General features: G+C 33.3%; 1 long non-coding RNA gene across 1 annotated transcript; it reads right to left on the bottom strand.

Annotated features, from left to right (window-relative positions):
• Positions 1-8,690: 8,690 nt before the first annotated feature.
• On the bottom strand, positions 8,691-10,949 carry LOC127101297 (uncharacterized). The gene is made up of 2 exons (XR_007794604.1): positions 10,374-10,949; positions 8,691-8,997 (listed from the first exon to the last, which is right to left on the bottom strand). It is a non-coding gene; the product is annotated as an uncharacterized LOC127101297 (long non-coding RNA).
• Between the last annotated feature and the right edge of the window lie 9,444 nt (positions 10,950-20,393).

Raw genomic sequence — 20,393 nt, 5'->3', positions numbered from 1 at the left:
CCAAGGGCCATGCTATGCACGCTAATTCACCTAGCATGCAAACATCAACAACAGTCCATAATGACTAACTCACTAATTCCTCACTATGGGAATTAGCTACCACCATAAAGGCCACAATATGCATGCTAAATCACCTAGCAATGCAAAATCATCAACAATAATCCACAATGGACATATGCTCACACTCTAAGCCATAAACAGTCCATTCACAATTGCATACATAACATATACATTCACAGCATTATGCATACCATCATACATTCATCAACACATGTATCAAAATATCATATCATGTCAAATAATTAATCACAGTATTAGCACACTCCACTAATACCTATACTGCTCAAAACAGCGGGAATTAATCCCTATTACATCATACGCCAATATAGGCCAAACACCAATTATGCACACATTATTCAAATATTAATTTTTCCAATTTCCAACAGTGTTAACCGGTTAACGCCCTGGGTTAACCAGTTAACGCAACACAGAACACGCTTTCTGGCAAAATTCAACAGTGTTAACCGGTTAACGCCCTGGGTTAACCGGTTAACGCAGACAGAACAGCAACATTTTCACAACTCACAACAGTGTTAACCGGTTAACACCCTGGGTTAACCGGTTAACGCAAGACAGAAAGCTATTCCTGCGCTAACACGAAGCAGAATGCAGAATTATCCGCATTTTCCGCCGTTGGAGGACTTCCGGACCTCCGAATCCGATTCCGTAAAAAACTATACGTTCGGGAAATCACCACTCACACAAATACAGATTCAATTACAGTTTTCACATCATCTATTCATCACAATTTTTCAACATTCATAATCCAATTAGGGTCAATTCAACGGTTTATCACTACCCATTACATGTTAACCCATAATACCCATTAAACGACGATAAACCCCCCTTACCTGAGTTAATCCGGCAATCCTTTAGCCTCAAGCTCTTCTGTTCTCCAACCTTCTTCCTCTTGCTCTGCCTCTTTGCCCTTTTCCTCTTTTTGAGCCGCTTCTCTGTTTTCACGTGAAAACTCTTTTTACCAAAAAATGGAACTCTTTTTCCTTATTTCCAACTTATATATTTTCCAATAATTATTATTCCAATAATAATAATAATAATCCAATAATTCCAATTATTTAATTAAATTAATAAATATAATATTAACTTAAGTTAAATAATTATCTTATTTTTATCGGGGTGTTACAGTCGCCGCTGTCGAAACTCTTACTTAAGGAGTTTCAACCATATGCCTCTTGAGGTTGTTTTTACTAAGTCTCTGGCCAGTGGCTTAGTAAATGAATCAGCCAGATTATAGCTCGTTCGTATATAGGTGAGTGAAATGATTCCATCTTTAGTCAACTTTCTCATAAAGGAATGTCTAAGTCCTACTTGCCTAGACTTTCTGTTATACACTTTTGTATGCTCTAGGTAAAGTGGCTTGACTACCGCAATGTATCAACACCTTTGAAACATTGTCTTTAGCCAATAGAACTTCTAACATAATGTCCCTCAACCACTCAGCTTCTTCACCAGCGGAAGCAAGAACCTCGAAGTCTGATTCTATGGTTGAGAGAGTGATCCACATTTGTTTCTTGCTCTTCCAAGAAATTATACCCTCGACTAGTGTAAATATCCACATAAATGCAGATTTATGATATTCAACACTTGATATCAAACTCGTATCGGTATATCCTTCTAGTATGGTAAGAAATATACCATAATGGAGATCAAGATTTTTGGTTTTCATAGGATAACAAAAAATCCCAATGATGTCCTTTTAGTACTCACCATTTGAATTATTAGTAAAATCTACTCATTTTACTAAATGCAAATGCTATGTTGGGTCTAGTACATTTCATGCACTTGAATATTCTAATTAAGCCACAACTCTTCCATCATTCTTTTGAAGTCTGACACTAGGGTCAAACGGAGTACTCACTTTCTTGAAATATAAATATTTGAACTTGTCAAGTACTTTCTCAACATAATGTGTTTGACTAAGTTCATAACCCCCTCTATTTCGCCTTACTTTGATCCCCAAAAGTGTGTCAACTAATCCAAGATCATTTATCTTGAATGTGGAAGTTAGAAACCACTTTGTTTCTAAAATTTCATTTATCTCATTGCTAATGATCAATATGTAATCGACATAGAGACAAAAGAATATGACATTGTTGTCACACAACTTTGTGTACAAACACTTATCACAAGAATTAGATAAATAAGGTTTTTAGATAATCATGCATGATGATGCAATAAGGTTTTCAATTGAAGTGAGATGTGAAATTCTGAGCAATTTAAAGTAATATAGTATGAATTGCAATGGGTATCTTAGTTATGTTCACTTGTCTCAAATCTTCACTTGAATTTCTACGTTCAACCTTCTTGGTCAACTTCATCATTGATGTGCATGACACTTTTGATCCATTTCTTCTTTGATAATCTATTTCCGAAGTTATGATGTATTCTTGTGTTTAGAATGTGTCTACGACATATCAGTTTATCCTTTGATGCTTGAAACAGAAGCCTCAATTGACATTATTAAATAATTATAAGATTGTTAGAAAATTAATTTAAATCGAATTGATCAAGGCTAGAATCGTGAACGATATCACTTTCCTTATAAGTATTTCAAGCACTCTCAAATGTCTTAGAGTTGGAACGCAGGAATACCCAGGATAATTAAGCTTATACTCGAGTTTTCACAAGACCGATGAAAACTCGAATGTAGAGAAGAGTATTTGGAATTTTAGTGAAGATGATGCATGTTTTTTTTTATATTTTTCTAAATTCGGAATGAAGTATTTATAGGTTATATTTGTGTTGTTTCACAAGGTTGCGACCCTTGGTGAAACAACTTCCTTTTACCAAAAGTTACAAGTTTTTGCCAAAAGTTACATAATTTTATCAAAAGTTACATTGTTTCGCTTACTACAACATTCTTCAAAAGATGCATACTTTCATTTTGCAATACTTCACGAAAGTGTTGCCTATTTCCAAATTTAAATCTACTGTAACACTTCACAAGTGTTGTCTATTTCTGAATTCAAACTCACTACAACACTTCACAAATGTTGTCTATTTCTGAATTCGAAATTAATCTTCACTTGCATATTTTCTTATCTTTTTGGAACACACTCAAAATTATTAATTCTTAATAATTTACAGCAAATACCGGTGTTTAAAATTGACACTGATATTTATAATTATATTTAATTTGTTTATTTTTTACAAATTATTGTTAACATTGATGTTTTGATATTGATGTTGTACTTTTGGTGTATGTAATTTTTAAATCTTAAATCATAGAGTAGTGACATGAGTTTAATTAGTAGCTTACTTTATTATAAGAGAAATTTTATTTTTTAGATTCATAGAATCATTGATGTATTTGATCTATATGAATTAGATACATTAATTATTTAATAAATTTGAAAAAATAATTTTTTATAATAAAGATCAGAGAAAATATTACTTCTCTTTTCTAAAATAAATTTCACATTCTATATTTTCTCATAAATTAAAAAAATATAATAAATAAATTGATACACAAACTAAAAAAATATAAAAAATAAATAAGAAAAAGATAACTCTGACAAATTATTGTTATCAGTTATTTGTATATTTTAATTATTATTGATACAAAATATAAAATTAATTAAATAGTAGAATTGAAAAAAATTTATATTAAAAATTAAAAATAACATTTATTTTTAGACAAATAATTATTTTAAATTTGATATTTATTTTATGAGAGAGTAGGAGAGAGTAGTAAACTATCATTTATGTTTATATTATTAATATTATTTATGAAGATATTATTTTAGAGCAAATAAGCATAATGTACTTGAGTGTTGAATTGTATTTAATGCATAGCACAGTAGTTTTGTATGGTACTATTGTCAATTTATTTTCACTTTTGTTACTGACTTTTTCTTTAAAATAATGTAATTTAAACAAAAAAAATGATACATTAATAATGCGCACTCTGATCTAGATATTAGCATTGCCTTTTAAATTGTACATAAGAATATTTAAAAAAATATTAAAGAATGGGTCCTTTTATTCATGAGCACATGGACCCTGGGCACATAAAGAAAACAAGGTTAAGTAATACAAAATTTGGTAGCTTTCCCATTTGGATCCAAAACAAAGTGGTTTTCGATTGAAATGAATCAGAATGGGAACGTGCAAGGTACGATAAATAATTCAAGTCATCTGCATGATCTACTTTTATTTTCATTTTCAAGAGTAAGGACATCAAAAATCCCAAGGTATGTGAATGTATGTGAGTGACAATAGTTTTGTTCCTAAATGCGAGTTCTCGAGAAAATAAAACAAAAAATTATAGAAAGTATTAAAATATTATTTTCGGATCTGTCTATATATCTGTGCAAAGCGATAATGAATATTTATAAAAAAATATAATAAATAATATATAACTTAAATATGTAATTATAAGCGGAGATAACTATCCCTTAGACCGATTTCGTAGTAATTATTTTGTAGAAATAAATTAGACAAATTTTAATTCTAATACTCTCCTCCAAAAAAAGAGAAGAGTTTCACTTTAAAATAAGGTGTGAACACATGTATGAGAGACACTATAGTCAGTAAAAGTTTGGTTAAGAATTGGCTAGGGCCTAGGGCAACCTTGTGTCTGAAATGGAAAACGTATCATGAAACAAGTCAAACAAATAGTTGCTTTCCCCTGCATGTGCTCTTCTTTCTTGTGTCCAACTGTTTTCTTCCTTGAACCGATGGATCAAGGGGAGGTAATGGTGTGGCCATTCACGACTCTACCACGAGTAATGAATTAGATTCTGTAATGGTTTCGGTTAATATGGAAATTCATTGGGGCAGTAAATAAAGTGTAATTGGTTCTTTCTATGTTTTTCACTTGTAGTTCTTTTTTTGAGTGGGGGATTGACCAAAGGATGCAAAATGTCGTACTTGGCACCAAGGTTTAATTTTATGGAAAGAGTGAAGAATGTTCTAAGAGTATTAGTAATGTTCTAAGAGTATTAGTATTATAGCAAGTTTTTTTTATGAAGAAGTTTACCTTTGTTTGTTCATTCACAAAAACAAATTTTGTAAATTTGAATTTGAGTGAAATTTCACCTAACGAAATGATTGGTTGCCTTGCAAGCCAAACTTCCTGCACCCTAGTGTATTTTTCAGCTCATCTATGTGGGTCATAAAACTTCAAGAATTCTAGGGTGTATGCCCGCTTCACCAACTTTTTTTGTTTAGAATATTTTAAATTATTTTTTTTTGTTAGGCGCAATTGCAGAAATTAACCCCAAGTCGGGGAGGACCACAATAGACAGAAAAACTCTCCCTCAATAGATTTAACATTATTGGGCTGGATTCGAACCCAAGACTTCAGCTTATCTATGTGGGTTATAAAACCTCAAGGATTCTAGGTCATCTTCCCGCTTCACCAATTTTTTGCGAGTGCATTATACTCTTAGATGTGTTTTGGATGATGTTAAAACTAGGTAGGATAGTAATTTGTGTATATTAGATTTTGCCGTCTTTGTCTAGATGTTCATCCTCATAATAGGACATGTTTAATTAGATTAAATAGGACATCACATGCAAAAATATGATTTTTCATGAAAAATTAGTCAATGAGTCGGTACATACTGAGTTGGTTTTCAAAGGAAACGGTTCTATCCATAATGTATTGATACACAAGCAAAATGAGTCGATACATCTTGTGAATGAGTAGACTCTTTCATGGTTGAAGTCGACTCCATTTGAAGGAGTTTTTCAACCTAGTCACCTCTGCCCTCAAAGTATCGTTACATTGAGGTTATGGGTCGATACATCAGGTGGATGAGTCGAGTCCCTTGTGTTTCTAGTCGACTCCTTTGACAAATGTATTGACTCTTTTGGCGTATGTATTGACTCATTCATGGTTGGAGTCAATACATTATGTTCCAAATTTCAATAATTGCATTTTTGGCTAAAAACGGTTTTGCTTGTTTTCTTTCTACACACACACATACATATAAATATGCATTCATGCATCATTCCTCGGATTTGAAAACCAAGAACACACTTAGAAATTTCTCATCATCTTCAACCTTTCTTTGCATGCATTTAACAACTGCACATAATAATTTTTGTTGTTTGTCATCAAGATTAGATTGATAAGGTCCAATTTAGGTTGGTGTAAATTAAATTGGGTTGAGTTTTTTCTTTTTGGGTTTCATTGATAAAACCTTTAGGGTTTTTCCTCCAAGATCAAGGGTTGATTTGGGGTTTTTGCATAGTCTTTGTAACTTGAACTTAGTCGAGTGAAAGCTTTGAAGAACGGGGATTCTTGCAAAGGATTAGCAGTAACCAGAGGATAAATTGAAAGACTTGGGGCAAGATTTCGCAATTTGAATTCAGCCGAGTGAAAGCTTTGAAGAACGGAGGTTCAGTCAAAGGAGTAGCGGTAACCGGAGGATCAGATTGGAAGTCTTATGTGACTTGATCTAGCTAATATCAAGGGAAGATAAGAAGTTATGATCAACATCGAACATAGAGTTTAAGGGATTGAATTTCTACTACTTCTCTTGTAAATTGATATTGCAAAGGTTAATTATAATATCTCGATTCGATTTTGAATTAAGAGCAGACGTACCCATAGTGAGGACAATTGGGGAACTGCCTATGTTTTCAATCATATTGCTACTAACAAAATTTTGAGATGTCTTAATAGGGAATGTAAACCTAAGGTCATCGCCATCAAGGAAGCTAGCAACCTATTGACTTTCTTTGGTAAGCTTGAAGAAAATGAGCAAGAGCTCATTAGCTTAGAGAAGCATGCGAATAAAGTTAAGAAAGAAAAGAACAAGGAAAAAGAGGTGGAAAAGAATTCAATTTCTCTTGTAGCTTCTAGTTCCAAGTTCTCAACAAAAGAGCATGATAAAAGTGGATCTAGTCATAATGAGAAGTTGGATGATAAATAAATGAGGTTGTTTGTTAAATGGTATCATAACTACATTAAGAGAAATAGAGTAAAGAACTACGATAAAAATCTCATTAACTTTAGAAGACAAGTTGACTCCTCAAAGCAAGATGAGAATAATAAAGGAAAGTTCAAGGGTTCATGTTTTGATTGTGGTAAAGCCGGACACTACAAGTTGGATTATCCATAACTTAAGAAGCATAAAGATAAGGGTAAATACAAGATGACTAGAAATATAGAAGAGCGTACATAGCTTGGGAAAGTGATAATGAATCCTCAAGTGAAGGTATCTCAAGTGAAAGTGATGAAGATGCAAATCTTTGTCTCATGGCCCATCATCATAAGAAGAAAAATGTAATACAATCTAAATATAAACCTAGTGATGAATTGTCTTATTCTCAATTACAAGTTGCTTTTGAAAATATGTATAGTGAAGCGGTAGATGCTTTTAAAAGGTTGGCTTCAAAAAAAAGAATATTTTCATACTTAGAAGCCAAAAATTTAGATATTGAAAAACAAATGAAAGCTTTTAAGAAATCCATGTTAGATGCTTCAGAAGTTAATGATGAGGAAGAGAAATCTTCTTGGTTTGGTTGTGAAACTTGTCACATTTGGTAAAAAGAGGTTAATACTCTAAAAGATAAATTATACAAGGCATTAGAACCAAAGGTCACCTTCGCTATTAATCCTAAAAAATTCAAAATATCTTTAAATGTGATGTACAAGAAGTCCAATTATGTGGTAAGGGAGTCTAATAGCGAAAGTCATTCACATCATCATTTGACTTGTCACTATAGTTGTAAGAAAGGTCATACCATTACTAAATGCAAATTTAGGAGATTTTTGGTTCCTAAAGGTTTATTTCAATGGTTTCTAAAATGCAATAATATTTCCACTCACCCTCAAAGATCCAATGAAAAATGGGGATCTAACATTATTGATTAACTTTGTAGGGAAAATGTTTTGACTATTTAAAGAGAGTGTGTGATCTTAACAAGGAAAGCTCAAGGAATATAAAAGGTAACATCTTCTTATTCATTGACTTTGTGAGAAATAAGAATGATGTTGTGACATATAAAGTTAACAAATATAAGTGTTAAATCGTGAAATTGGTAGTGTAGGTAAATACCCATTTCACTTCTATCTTTGATATTATAATTGCTTGAGAATACTTACTATTATTAAGGTTGAATACATCACTTGTGATGTATTGTACCCGATGTCATACCCCAAAATTTGCCCTACCTTTTTTCAATTTTTATCTGGCTTATTGCTACATCACTGCATACATAGTTCTCTTATTAATCAGTCATTTAGATATTATCATTCATTCATTTGCATATTCATGACACATTCATTTAGGTCATTAATTCACATATGCATGCTTCAAATTCCATCATTAGATTCAGAGGTTCATGATTACAAAGAATTAAGGTGATTAGAAAGCTTATAACCATGATGCTTCATTTGGACATTTCTGGTTCTTGAGCCAAGTGTTCATAAGAACCCTAAATCTTTGGTTTTGAACACCTGATCATTTTAGATACAAGTCTTGATCTTAGTCCCTAAAAAGTCAACCATTGAGGGGTAACTTTTGTTAGCCATTTTAATTCTTATTTAGTAATCATCTTTGATTCTGTTGATTTATGTAAAGATATGACATTGCAAGATCATAATTCATTCAAGTTCAAGTGTTCAGACAAGTTCACGATTTGGAGTTAAAACATCTTTCTCAATACATAAGTCACATTCATTCAAAGAGAACCATTTCCTTACAAAGCATCATTCAAAATCCAAGTTACAAACTTTACACAAAAACTACAAATTGTGACCTATAGTTGACTCTAGTCAACTGTTGACTTTTTGGTTAACCAGTTGACCAAAGTCAACTTCCTAGTCCTGCAACCCTAATTCCCATATTGTCTTCTCCCACAAGACATCTCTTTTTGTTCATAAATCCTCCATAAAACTTGATCTTGTTCAAAGTGTCTACTTGCCCATGGCCTTGTCCATATTCCTGAATCACATTGACCCTGCAACATATAACCATAATGCATCATTATAACAAATACACAAAGACATCCAAATTAATCCAGCTTAACATATATCATAATGTTCAGTTTATTACTAACATTCAAGACAGTTCAGTTAGATTCCCATTTCAATTAACACTTAGAATGCTAACCATAGTAAGCCTCCATTCAAAATCACTCTAAGTAATCATTTCAACCAACATTTTCTAGTTCACAACTAATTTCACTATCCAAATCAACTCATCTATCTAACAATTTTGTAATACTTATAATCATTCATGACACAACAATGAACCTAACCATCATATTTCAAACCATCAAGCAATCTAACAACCTGTTTCACATGGCCAATTCAAGTTCGTAGACTAAATAAGATAACATTAATACAGTTCAATAAAAATTGACTCATTATCCAACTCGAGCTTAATTTCATAACAAGATTACACTAATAGTAGTAAAAATTATTTCCTAGCATTAAACCTTTGATTCTCTTGAAATTCATAATGGCTACAATTTGCTTTCCATGTTAACAATTTGAAATTCAAATTTCTAACATTAAGTACAATGCAACTCATTCACTCTTCACAAATTCAAGGTGACACCTAACTCTAACAATCATCCAATGTTCATAAAACAACTGACCCATTCAGTTTAACACCAAATTTAAATTAACCTAGTTATATTACTAATTGATACAACTTTCACAACTGAATTAACAACCTTCTAAAATAACTGAATTTGAAGCTCAGTTACAACTAACAAATTGAGTACTCACTGGTGCAAACAACCCAAACATTCATTCAATTAACCGAAGTTTCAAACAATACTCATTATCCAATTCATGACAATTCATAACAACTCATAACAACATAACTAAAATTAACAAATTCTAAATGAATTCAACACACATTCCAACTGAATTTAACAGATTCTAACTGATTTAAAAAAAACACTTCCTAACTGAAAACTAATAGAGTTTTCTAACATTCAATAAACTTATAATGTGAAAATTAACTTGGCTAACATTGCCTTAACGGTTGCCCAAACTACCCAAATCGGTTACAAACTCCCACCCTATATAATGATCGTTCAATCATTTCAATCATTCACCCAATCATTTTTTTCAATCACCAATCATTGTATCACAACTCTCTCAACCTCACTGAGATTCAGCAAGTCGCAACTCTCTCAACCTGTCTGGGATCAACAACTCGCAACCCTCTCAATCTCACTAAGATTCAGCAACTCTCTCTACATCTCTCACACTCACACAACACAACAACGCAAGCAACAACAAGAACGCAACTGGATCTATTAACTATAGAAGGAGAAGAAAAAGTAGGTAGCTAAAGGAAAGCGAAACCCGAAGCAATTACCTTTGAAGTCTCTGGAATTCTTGCTCCATCATCGTCTTCTCCATCACAGCAAATACCGGGACAAGTCACCAATCGTAGGTAAGTTATTCATCATCTATTTGTGTTAATTCCCGTTGCCACCATGTGAAGTTTGACCCGAGGAATCAAAGCCCTAACATGATAGGGCTTTGATTCCTCCATTGCTACACTTAATTCTTGATTCCATAATTTAGGGTTCATTTTTTTAGCCTCAGTTTGGGAGATTGAGCAGGAATTAAAGAAAAGTGATGGTTGATTATGGAAGAGGGGACTGCAACGAGCATATTGATGTGTTGTTTGGAGGTTTTGGACCTCCGCCGCCTCCAAATGCGATTTCCGGCGCGACGGAGTTGGTTGGCTTAGTTGAAGCATAAAGAAGCGTGCTTGAGTAAAAAAACCAGGATGAATGTGTTCTAATCTGGTCCTCTCCCTCTCATGTGGCTTCCTCGGTTGGGCTCAAAGGCCTTGGGCCATCAAACTATTGCATGAAACCCCTGTTTTAATTCGCACCCCACTTTCTTGCTTTGTTTTGAATTCTGGGCTTCAGGACCATAGAATGCTTCCTGCATCATGTCCTTCTTACGTTGACCCCTGTGCCTCTTTTTTTTTTTTGTTTTTTGTTTTTTTTCTTTACTTGTTTTTTTTTTAATTTCTTTTTTAATCTTTTAATACACTTTAAAATTAATTTACTTTTTTTATATGTCGTACCTCAAAAAATGAGAACACGATCTCACATAGCGCAATCGCACGCTCGCAGGATGGGTTGAAAAGAATCGCCACCGAACTTTATTTATTTCTAGAGAGGAAAAAGGAAATTATTGATAAAATCCCTAAAAGAAAGGATAATATATTTTCATCGCAACCAATATCAGGGTTCGAGAGTCGGTTACGCAAGGAGAAGATATTAACACCCCTCACGTTCGTTGTACTCAAAGAGAACCATTTAGTTACCTTCGATTTAAATGTTAACTTATATTAGTTTGTGATCTTCTACTTATTTGGGATAGAAAAAAGAGATAAGAGAAATGTTTTGAATTTTTATTAATGAGAAAGAACCTAAAAAGGTTTTTATCATTAAGGGGGCCTAACAAGATTTCACAATCCTACTCCTACGTATCTCTAGGTGCAATAGAGAATTTAAGGCTTAAGTAGTTATGGTTAGAAAATATTTTTTTGTTTGTCAATTTTAGTGAAAGCTATCTTGCATTAATCGAGGGAAAACATTGTTTTACCCAAAACAGGTGAGGAGCGGGCGTTTACACCACATTAAATGGATTTACAAATCTATATTCACAGGAAAACATCACTTATCTCAACTCAATGATTGTGGATGAAACATTGATATGCATCATCTTAAGACAAAATGTCTTTCGTTTTTAAAAAAGGTTTTTAAAATCAACCGCACGACAACGAGAAAAGAAGTTGATTGGTTGGATGTATTTTGTAAGTGAATGACAAACATTCAGGATTCCACCGGAATGCTAGATTCCAATGGTCCTTTTTCATTCAAGGTTAATTGATAAAATTGTTTGATGGACAACGAACACTTGATAATAATCAATTATTCAAAGAGTTACGCTAGAATGCTTGGTCCCAACGACCCTTATTTGTTCAAATAGATTTAAATGTTTTAAGAACGAAATAAAAGAATGAACAGTTAACTCAAAACACATGGCTCGAGACCGATCATTCGAGGGTTCCCACCAGAATGCGAGATTCCAACGGTTCTCTTCTTATAAGTAGATCATTCGAGGGTTCTCATAATAAAATCATCCAATCCAAGATTTTGAGAGATTCCTAACAGGAAATTTACCCAAGACAAAAAATAACGGGAGTCTTCTTATAAGTAGATCATTCACGCAGAACATTGGAGTTTTGTAACACGAATAACATCCAAGCTTATGGGAATTCCTTAGAATGATGAGCCATACATTACTTTATAGGAACCATCAAGAAAAATAGGATAATCAAACTCTATGTATGTGCCGATAACAATTGGACTTAGACCTTAGGTATTGGTTATAACCAGCCTCTAACGGATTGATACCAGTTACAACATGGACTTTAAAGGATGCAGGTGAGAACTCGACTTTAGATACTGATTAAAATCGGATTTACAAAGAGTGTGATAGTGATGCCAATGACAATTTGGTTTAAAATGAGTTTTAGTAACAACTGAGCTTGGGATAAAGCTAGTGATAAATGAGTTTTATGAGTGACAATTGAACTTTAGGAGACACCAATGACAATTGGGCTTTGAAGTGACACCAGTGACAACCGAAATTTAAGGACACCAATAAAAATTGGGTTTAAAAATGAAAGATATTTATAATTGGACTTCATGCTGATAACACCTGGATTTTAAGAACAGAGTGCTAGTTACTACCAGACTTTAGGTAAGTACCAAGGGCAAATGGACTTGTAAACAGTGTCAGCAACAACTGGACTTTAGGAGGTGACGTCTGGTGATAAGTTGGACTTTTAAGGGTACCAATAAAAATTGGATTTAAAAAAGACAACAATAACAACTAGATTTTGAAGATACTACCAGTAACGACTGAATTTTAGAGACACCAATGACACTTGGGCTTTAAAATCAGATATTAATATCAAATAATCTTTAAAAATGATGAATAATAATAACAATTGGATTTTAGGTAAATCCAGTGACATCCGTACTTTAAAAAATACCAATGACAATTGGACTTAGGACAATGTACTAGTGACAACTAGACTTAGAGATGTGTCAGCAACAACTAGTCTTTCGAGTCAAGAGATAACTATTGACGACGAGACCTGGGTCAATGAAAATGAGCTCAAAGCACACTTCTACCTATGCATGACTTGATTTTTCTTTTATGCATGGTATATGAATGATCATGATATGACAATGCTGACACTGTGCAAACTAGGAGTTTGTAGAGACTGTTTAGGGAGGCTCTGATTCCTTAACACCGGTAACTCAACCAAGTAAGTGTGACAGATGCATTCACACGGAAACCTGTCAAGATTTGCAGTTATAGCTATCCAAGGGGTCTACCCCGAGGTTTGATGGGTTGTGCTCCATGGAGATTCCTGTTGTGGTGATCTAGGAATGTTTCTGCAACCTTAAGACTTTCGGGAAAACAAACGATTTCCTTTTGATCCTCGCATATGTCAAAATAATTTCATGTTTTTTCAACACATTTTAAAACTTTTCAAGTTTCAAAACTTCATTATTAACAAACAATAATTAAGTAGATGATGCCAAGTTGATCTCGTATCATGCCTATGTCGTGGAGTTGATAAAATACATTGATGAAATCACTTTTTGTCATATCCCAAGGATTGAGAATCTAGTAGCTGACACTTTGGCTATGTTGGCTTCAATGTACAAAGTCAAATTCCGCAATGAAGCACCTCTCATCCATATTGAACAAAAGGTTGAGCCTGCATATTATCAATTAGTTGAAGAAGAGGCCAATGGTAGAACTTGGTTTCACGACATCAAATGTTATTTGCAAAATCAAGAATATCCAGCAGATACAACAACCATTGATAAGAAAACCTTGAGTAAATTAGCATCCAAGTTCTTCTTAAGCAATGATGTACTATACAAAAGGAATCATGACATGGTTATGCTAAGATGTGTGGATAGACACGAAGCAGACATGTTGATTAAATAAATTCACGAGAGATCCTTTGGAGCCCATGCCAGCAGGCACGCCATGGCCAAGAAAATCTTAAGGGCTGGTTATTACTGGTTGACCATGGAATCTGATTGTTTTAACTATGCTAGGAAGTGTCATAAATGTAAGTGTTTGCTGACAAAGTACATGTGGCACCAACACTGCTAAATGTTTTGACATCACTTTTGCCCTTTTTAATGTGGGGGATTGACATGATTGACGCCATCGAGCCTAAGGATTCTAATGGTCACCGCTTCATTCTGGTCGATATCGATTACTTTACCAAGTGGGTAGAAGTTTCCTCATATGCTAATGTCACAAGACAAGTGGTCGTCTGGTTCCTCAAGAAGGAGATTATCTGTCGCTATGGAGTTCTAATCCAGATCATTACAAATAGCGGGACGGATCTGAACAATAAGATACTGAAAGACTTATACAAAATCTTCAAGATTGAGCACCATAACTCTCCACCATATCGTCCAAAGATGAATGGCGCTGTTGAAGCCGCTAATAAAAACATCAAGAAGATCCTGCAGAAAATGGCGAAAACCTACAAGGATTGCACAAAATGTTACCCTTTGCACTTCATGGATACCAGACCTTAATCCGCACTTAAAAAGGGGCAACCCCATTCTATTTATTCTATGGGATGGAAGAAGTTCTCCCAATTGAAGCGGAGATACCTTCGATGAGAATCTTGATGGAGACAAAGCTAGAAGGAGCTGAATGGATCCAAAACAGATTTGACCAGTTAAACCTCATTATTGAGAAGCGAGTGACCTCTCTATGCCATGGGCAATTGTACCAGAAATGACTCAATAGGGCGTTTGAAAATAAAGTCTGTCTTCGGGAATTCAGAGAAGGAGACTTCGTACTCAAGAAGATCTTGCTAGTATACAAGGACTCACGTGGGAAATGGAATCCCAATTATGAAGGCCCATATGTTGTAAGAAAAGCCTTTTCTGGAGGTGTCTTGATTCTTACAACTATGGATGATGAAAAGCTCTCACACCTTGTGAATTCTGATGCAATAAAAAAATACTATGCCTGATAAAAAAATCGCTAAGTCGAAAACCTGAAAAGGTGATTTAGGAAAAAATGGGTATCTTGATGGACCAAAAACCCGAAAGGACGGTCCAGGCAAAAATTAGGGACAAAAGACAAAGACTGCATCAAATAAAATTAATCAACACAGAAGAGCCAAAGGCGGAAGATCAATCCAGTTGCTCCCTTCAGAAGCAAGGTTTTATGGAATCACGATTACTAGGGATAGTAGTGGTGTTTGGATTTCAATGTAAACTTTTCCCTGTTGTCACTTTCAAAATTGTAACATATCTTGGAGCTACGCCATTTGCGTGATAGCATTCTTGATTAATACAAATTTCTTCTATCAATCGTTGCAAATGATTTTCTTCTATATTTTTCTTTGTTATGCAAAATGTCACGTCATACCCTAAAATTTTCCCCATCCGAGCATCTGCATTCATCCATTTAATGTTTATCCATATATAATCATTTCATTCATCTGTATCCCATTATTTTATTTGGTTTCTTATGACCATTCATTTGGTCATATAGGTTTAATTAGGTTTATAAGTGGGGAACTTTTGGTCACACTGACCAACCATTGCATTTTCCTTATCCATTGCATGCCCATAATCAGCACTTGGTGATGAATTTCATTTATCCGTTATCAGATTGATTGCTTAATATTTATTGGGAAATTTCATTTTGGTTTTAGTAGATGCATTATATTAGGTGTTTGATAGCATGGATGATTAGAGATTTTATTGAAGGTTTACCTTTGATTTAATTAAGAGGGATATGTCTTTACATTTCACTTTGAAATAAGTTAAAGATCTATTTGATTTTATTTTATTTAGTTTTTTTAGTTGATGCTTAGAAGCTTTCTTTTACTCTTTTTTTAAAAATAAAAATGAATAAAAAATTAAATTAAAAAATACATAAAAATCATAATAATAAAATGATAAAAATAATTTTCATTTTATTTTTTGTACCTTTTTGTTTAGTATTAATATTTAGTTTTATTTAATTATTTTTTAAATGACTTATTTATTTGGTCATTATTAATTAATTATTTGTTGCTAGTATTAAATTGGATAATATAATTAGTTAATTTATAAATAGTTTTTATCATTCATTTTAGTATTAAATTAAATTATTTATTTATTTGTTGCAAATTAAATAAATAACTATATGATGATATTGATCTAATAAATAGAAAAAGAAATTTTGGTCCAATACCAAGTATTTTCTAAATTCGATTAAATCGTTTCTTATCCCGATTCAAATGTCTTATAATTTAAATTAAAATATTAAAAAAAATCAAAATAAACACGAAAGAAGAGGACCATTGGAATCTATCATTCTGGTGGAAACCCTCAAATGATCGGTCCTGAGCCACGCGTTTTGGATTAACCGTTCATTCTTTTCTTTCGTTCTCAAATCACTTAAATCAACTTAGGCAAATAAGGGTCGTTGGGATCAAGCATTTTGGTGTAACTCTTTGAATAATTGATTATTAACAAACATTCGTTGTCCATCAAACAACTTTCTTAATTAACCTTGAATGAAAAAGGACCATTGGAATCTAGCATTCTGGTGGAACCCCGAATGTTTGATCCCGAGGCTTATGTCTCGTTCTCATCGAGCATTTATCATTCACTTACAAAATACATCCAACCAATCAAATTCTTTTCTCGTCGTTGTGCGATTGATTTAAAAAACCTTTTTAAAAACGAAAGACATTTTGTCTTAAGATGATGCAAATCTATGCTTCATCCAAAATCGTTGAGTTGAGATAAGTGACATTTTCCCGTGAATGTAGATTTGTAAATCCATTCAATGTGGTGTAAACGTCCGCTCTTCGCCTGTTTTGGGTAAAACAATGTTTTTCATCGATTAATAAAAGATAAGTTTCGCTAAAATCAACCAACAAACAAAGATTTTCTATCCAGAACTACTTAAGCCTTAAATTCTCTATTGTACCTAGAGATACGTAGGAGCAGGATTGAGAAATCTTGTCAGGCCCCCTAATGATAAAAACCTTTTTAGATCCTTTCTAATTAATAAAAATTCAAAACATTTCTCTTCTCTCTTTTTTCTATCCTAAATAAGTAGAAGATCGCAAACTAACATAAGCTAATATTCAAATCAAAGCTAACTAAACGGTTTTCGTTTAGTACAATGGACGTGAGGGGTGCTAATATCTTCCCCTTGCGTAACCGACTCCCTAACCTTGTATTGGTTGCGATGACCATATCTTATCCTTTCTTTTAGGGGTTTTATTGATATTTTCCCCTTCCCTCTTTGGGAATAAATAAAGTTCGGTGGTGACTCTGTTCAGTCCATCCTGCGAGGATGCTATTGCGTTCCACGAGGTCGTGTTCTCATTTTTCGAGGTACGACAGATGGCGACTCTGCTGGGGAAATGAAACATCCCTAAGTGAGTCAACCCTAGTTTAGTTATGTTTTAGTTTGTGTGCTAGTTTTGTTTGTTTCCTTTTTCTTCTTAGTTATTTGTTTTCTGCATCTCTTCCTTGTCGCATTTATATATATATATATATATATATATATATATATATATATATATATATATATATATATATATATATATATATATATATATATATATATATATATATATATATATATATATATATATATATGTGTGTGTGTGTGTGTGTGTCTGTGCGCGTGTGTGCGTGGGATTTGGTATTTTGACATCATGAATAAAGCTCTACACCCGAGCTTTGGAAAAATAAGAGAGAACACATAAGTTTAGAATTGAAAGTTGTGTAGTGTTAGTCCCCAAGGGCCACTCTTTGCGTGGCTAGCATGAAGGCACCCTTAAAATAGACATGTTTGTAGATCTCGTTATAAGACAACTAGCTCATCGCATGACGCTGGTTCATGAAGGGTCCATGACTCTATGAGCCACTCTATGCGTAATGTTGGACTCCAAGGTGTAGCGCTAAATTCATGATCATCAAGCTATGGGTAAGCAAGACATCAAATAACAAGAGTCGCCACCGCGCTTTTATTGTTTCCAAGGAAAAAGGGAAAAGCACGAACAAAACCCAAAAGTAAGAAGTTTTCAAATCAAAACTAATAAAATGCCAGAGATTACAGGTAAGGGGGTTGGTTACACAGAGGGAAGGTGTTAGCACCCAAAGTGACCTAGGTACTCCCAGGGAGCCATTTCTTGTGTGCATATGTATTTTGGACAAAGTGATGTTTACAAACAAATAGAATGAGGGGATGAGAAAAGAACTCATTAATTATATTTTTGTGTTTGACAAGACCTTCGTACTTGTGCCTACGTACCAACATGAAAATGAGGGATCAAAACCTCGTAGTTCGTGATATAAATTTCAAAGTGGATGCATTGCTTTTAATCAAAAATTAAGTTTGAGAGGCACAAGGGCCTAGAAAATGGTTTGAATGAGTTAGTTCTTTTTGGCTTTTTAAAATTTTAAGTCAAGTATAGTTAACTATATTTACAAGTTTTATTTAAGAAAAGAAGTTTAAAAATGCAATGTCATAAGGTCAAAGTTTCTAGTTTGCAAAGTGTCTAAGTTTAGAAAATAACAAGTTCAAACAAAGAAGTTTTAAAAGGGGGGAGAGATTATGAAATTAAAGAGATGGGGAGGAGATGAAGAGACTAATCCTAAGCATAAATTTAAAAGTTAAGAGTTGAAAAGATCTGACCGATGGGTAGCAATCCAATAGACAAGAATGTCATATAGAAACCCCAAATTCCCTTGGACATTAGAATCAAGCAACAAAGAATGCATACAATATTATCTTGAAGAGCAAGGCATCAAATAAAGATAGCCCCATCCAAGCTTTAGCCACTCCATGATCTCCTTCAAATTTGTTCATGTAACAGATGAATTCCACAAGTCACAGGTTCAAAATAACAACTTCACAATGATCATGTAGCAAATGAACTCAAAGGAATCTTCAATGATGTATCAGATGAAGTTTCAAACTGCAAGCACTTGGTTACATGAAAGATGGCATTGGCCAAGTCCTTTTGCATAGGGATGTTGTCTAAATTCTAAGTCCAATTGCCCAAGATCAAACCAACAATCCACACAATAATTTTTTTGGGTTTTTTGTTTCTTATTATGTACATTAATGACCAAAGACCACACAAGTAAACAAAATACATACAAACAAGATATATCACACAATATGGTCCAAGTGGACAAAGTGAAAAGGCATTAATATAAACAATTAGAATGGTATGAATAATGGCAAATGAATAAAGCTTAAAAATTAAAGTGCATTAAAAGTAAATGGTTTGAACTTAAATGTTAGTTGTTAATGAATTAGAAGTTAGTATTGTTTTTGCTTTTGCTTTTAAGTCATTCTTTGGAGAACACTCAACCCACTTATCACAAGCATGGATCCTTGAACCAAGACATCTTCCAAAGGAAGAAAAAAAGGCCAAGTTTCCATACAATACCATGAAAGGGGGGAGACTTACAATCTCACTAACTAGAATGCTATACCTTTTTGTGTCAAAGATTTAGCGCTATGTTAAGCAATCGTAATTGGACATAGTGTAATGGACTATTGTTGAAAAAGTATATCTTCGGAAAATATTTTTATATCGTATCCACAGAGATTGGTTGTTATTACCGCCGTTCTATAATCCAAATTGTTATAAGTTTAGAAAGTAACTAAGTTGTTTTGTTTGGAAAGTTATCTTTTTGAGTAAAATGTCACTCAAAACAGTAAAATGGTTTTAATCAAATGCAAAAGCTTGGCAAGATTGGAGTTCACTATTCCAAATGCTTATGATTCCTTATGATAACTATATAGATTTAAGATTATTGATGATGTTCAAGTATCCTCTCAATATCATTTATGTCTAAATGATATTGTGATAATCACTATATTGATCCTTAGACGATCTCTCCATCTAACTATCAATATAGCAATCTTTAATGGTTGATACACAAGAAGAGTAATGAATAAATCTATCTCTACAACTTATTCACTACTTGAAAGCATATTTTCTGTCAAGACTTAAATAATCTCTTTCAACAACTACTCAAAACTGATATTCAACTTAGGGCAAAAATATCATTCAATACATCAACAATCTTTTATCATATATAAGAGTCAAATGAAATACATACACAAAGAGGAATGGCTACTACCTCCAATCTTGACAAAATGGGGTTTAGCTCCTCATCATCATTTTGGGAAAGCAAAATGCAATGGAAGAAAACTCTGTTTTTCTCTCTTACACAATATCCAAACTATCAATGAATGTGTGAATAATTATGATAATGAACAA

The sequence above is a fragment of the Lathyrus oleraceus genome, chromosome 7 (genome assembly GCF_024323335.1).
Source record: "Lathyrus oleraceus cultivar Zhongwan6 chromosome 7, CAAS_Psat_ZW6_1.0, whole genome shotgun sequence".
Classification (NCBI taxonomy): Eukaryota; Viridiplantae; Streptophyta; class Magnoliopsida; order Fabales; family Fabaceae; genus Lathyrus; species Lathyrus oleraceus.
This window is presented reverse-complemented; position numbering and strand designations above follow the sequence as displayed.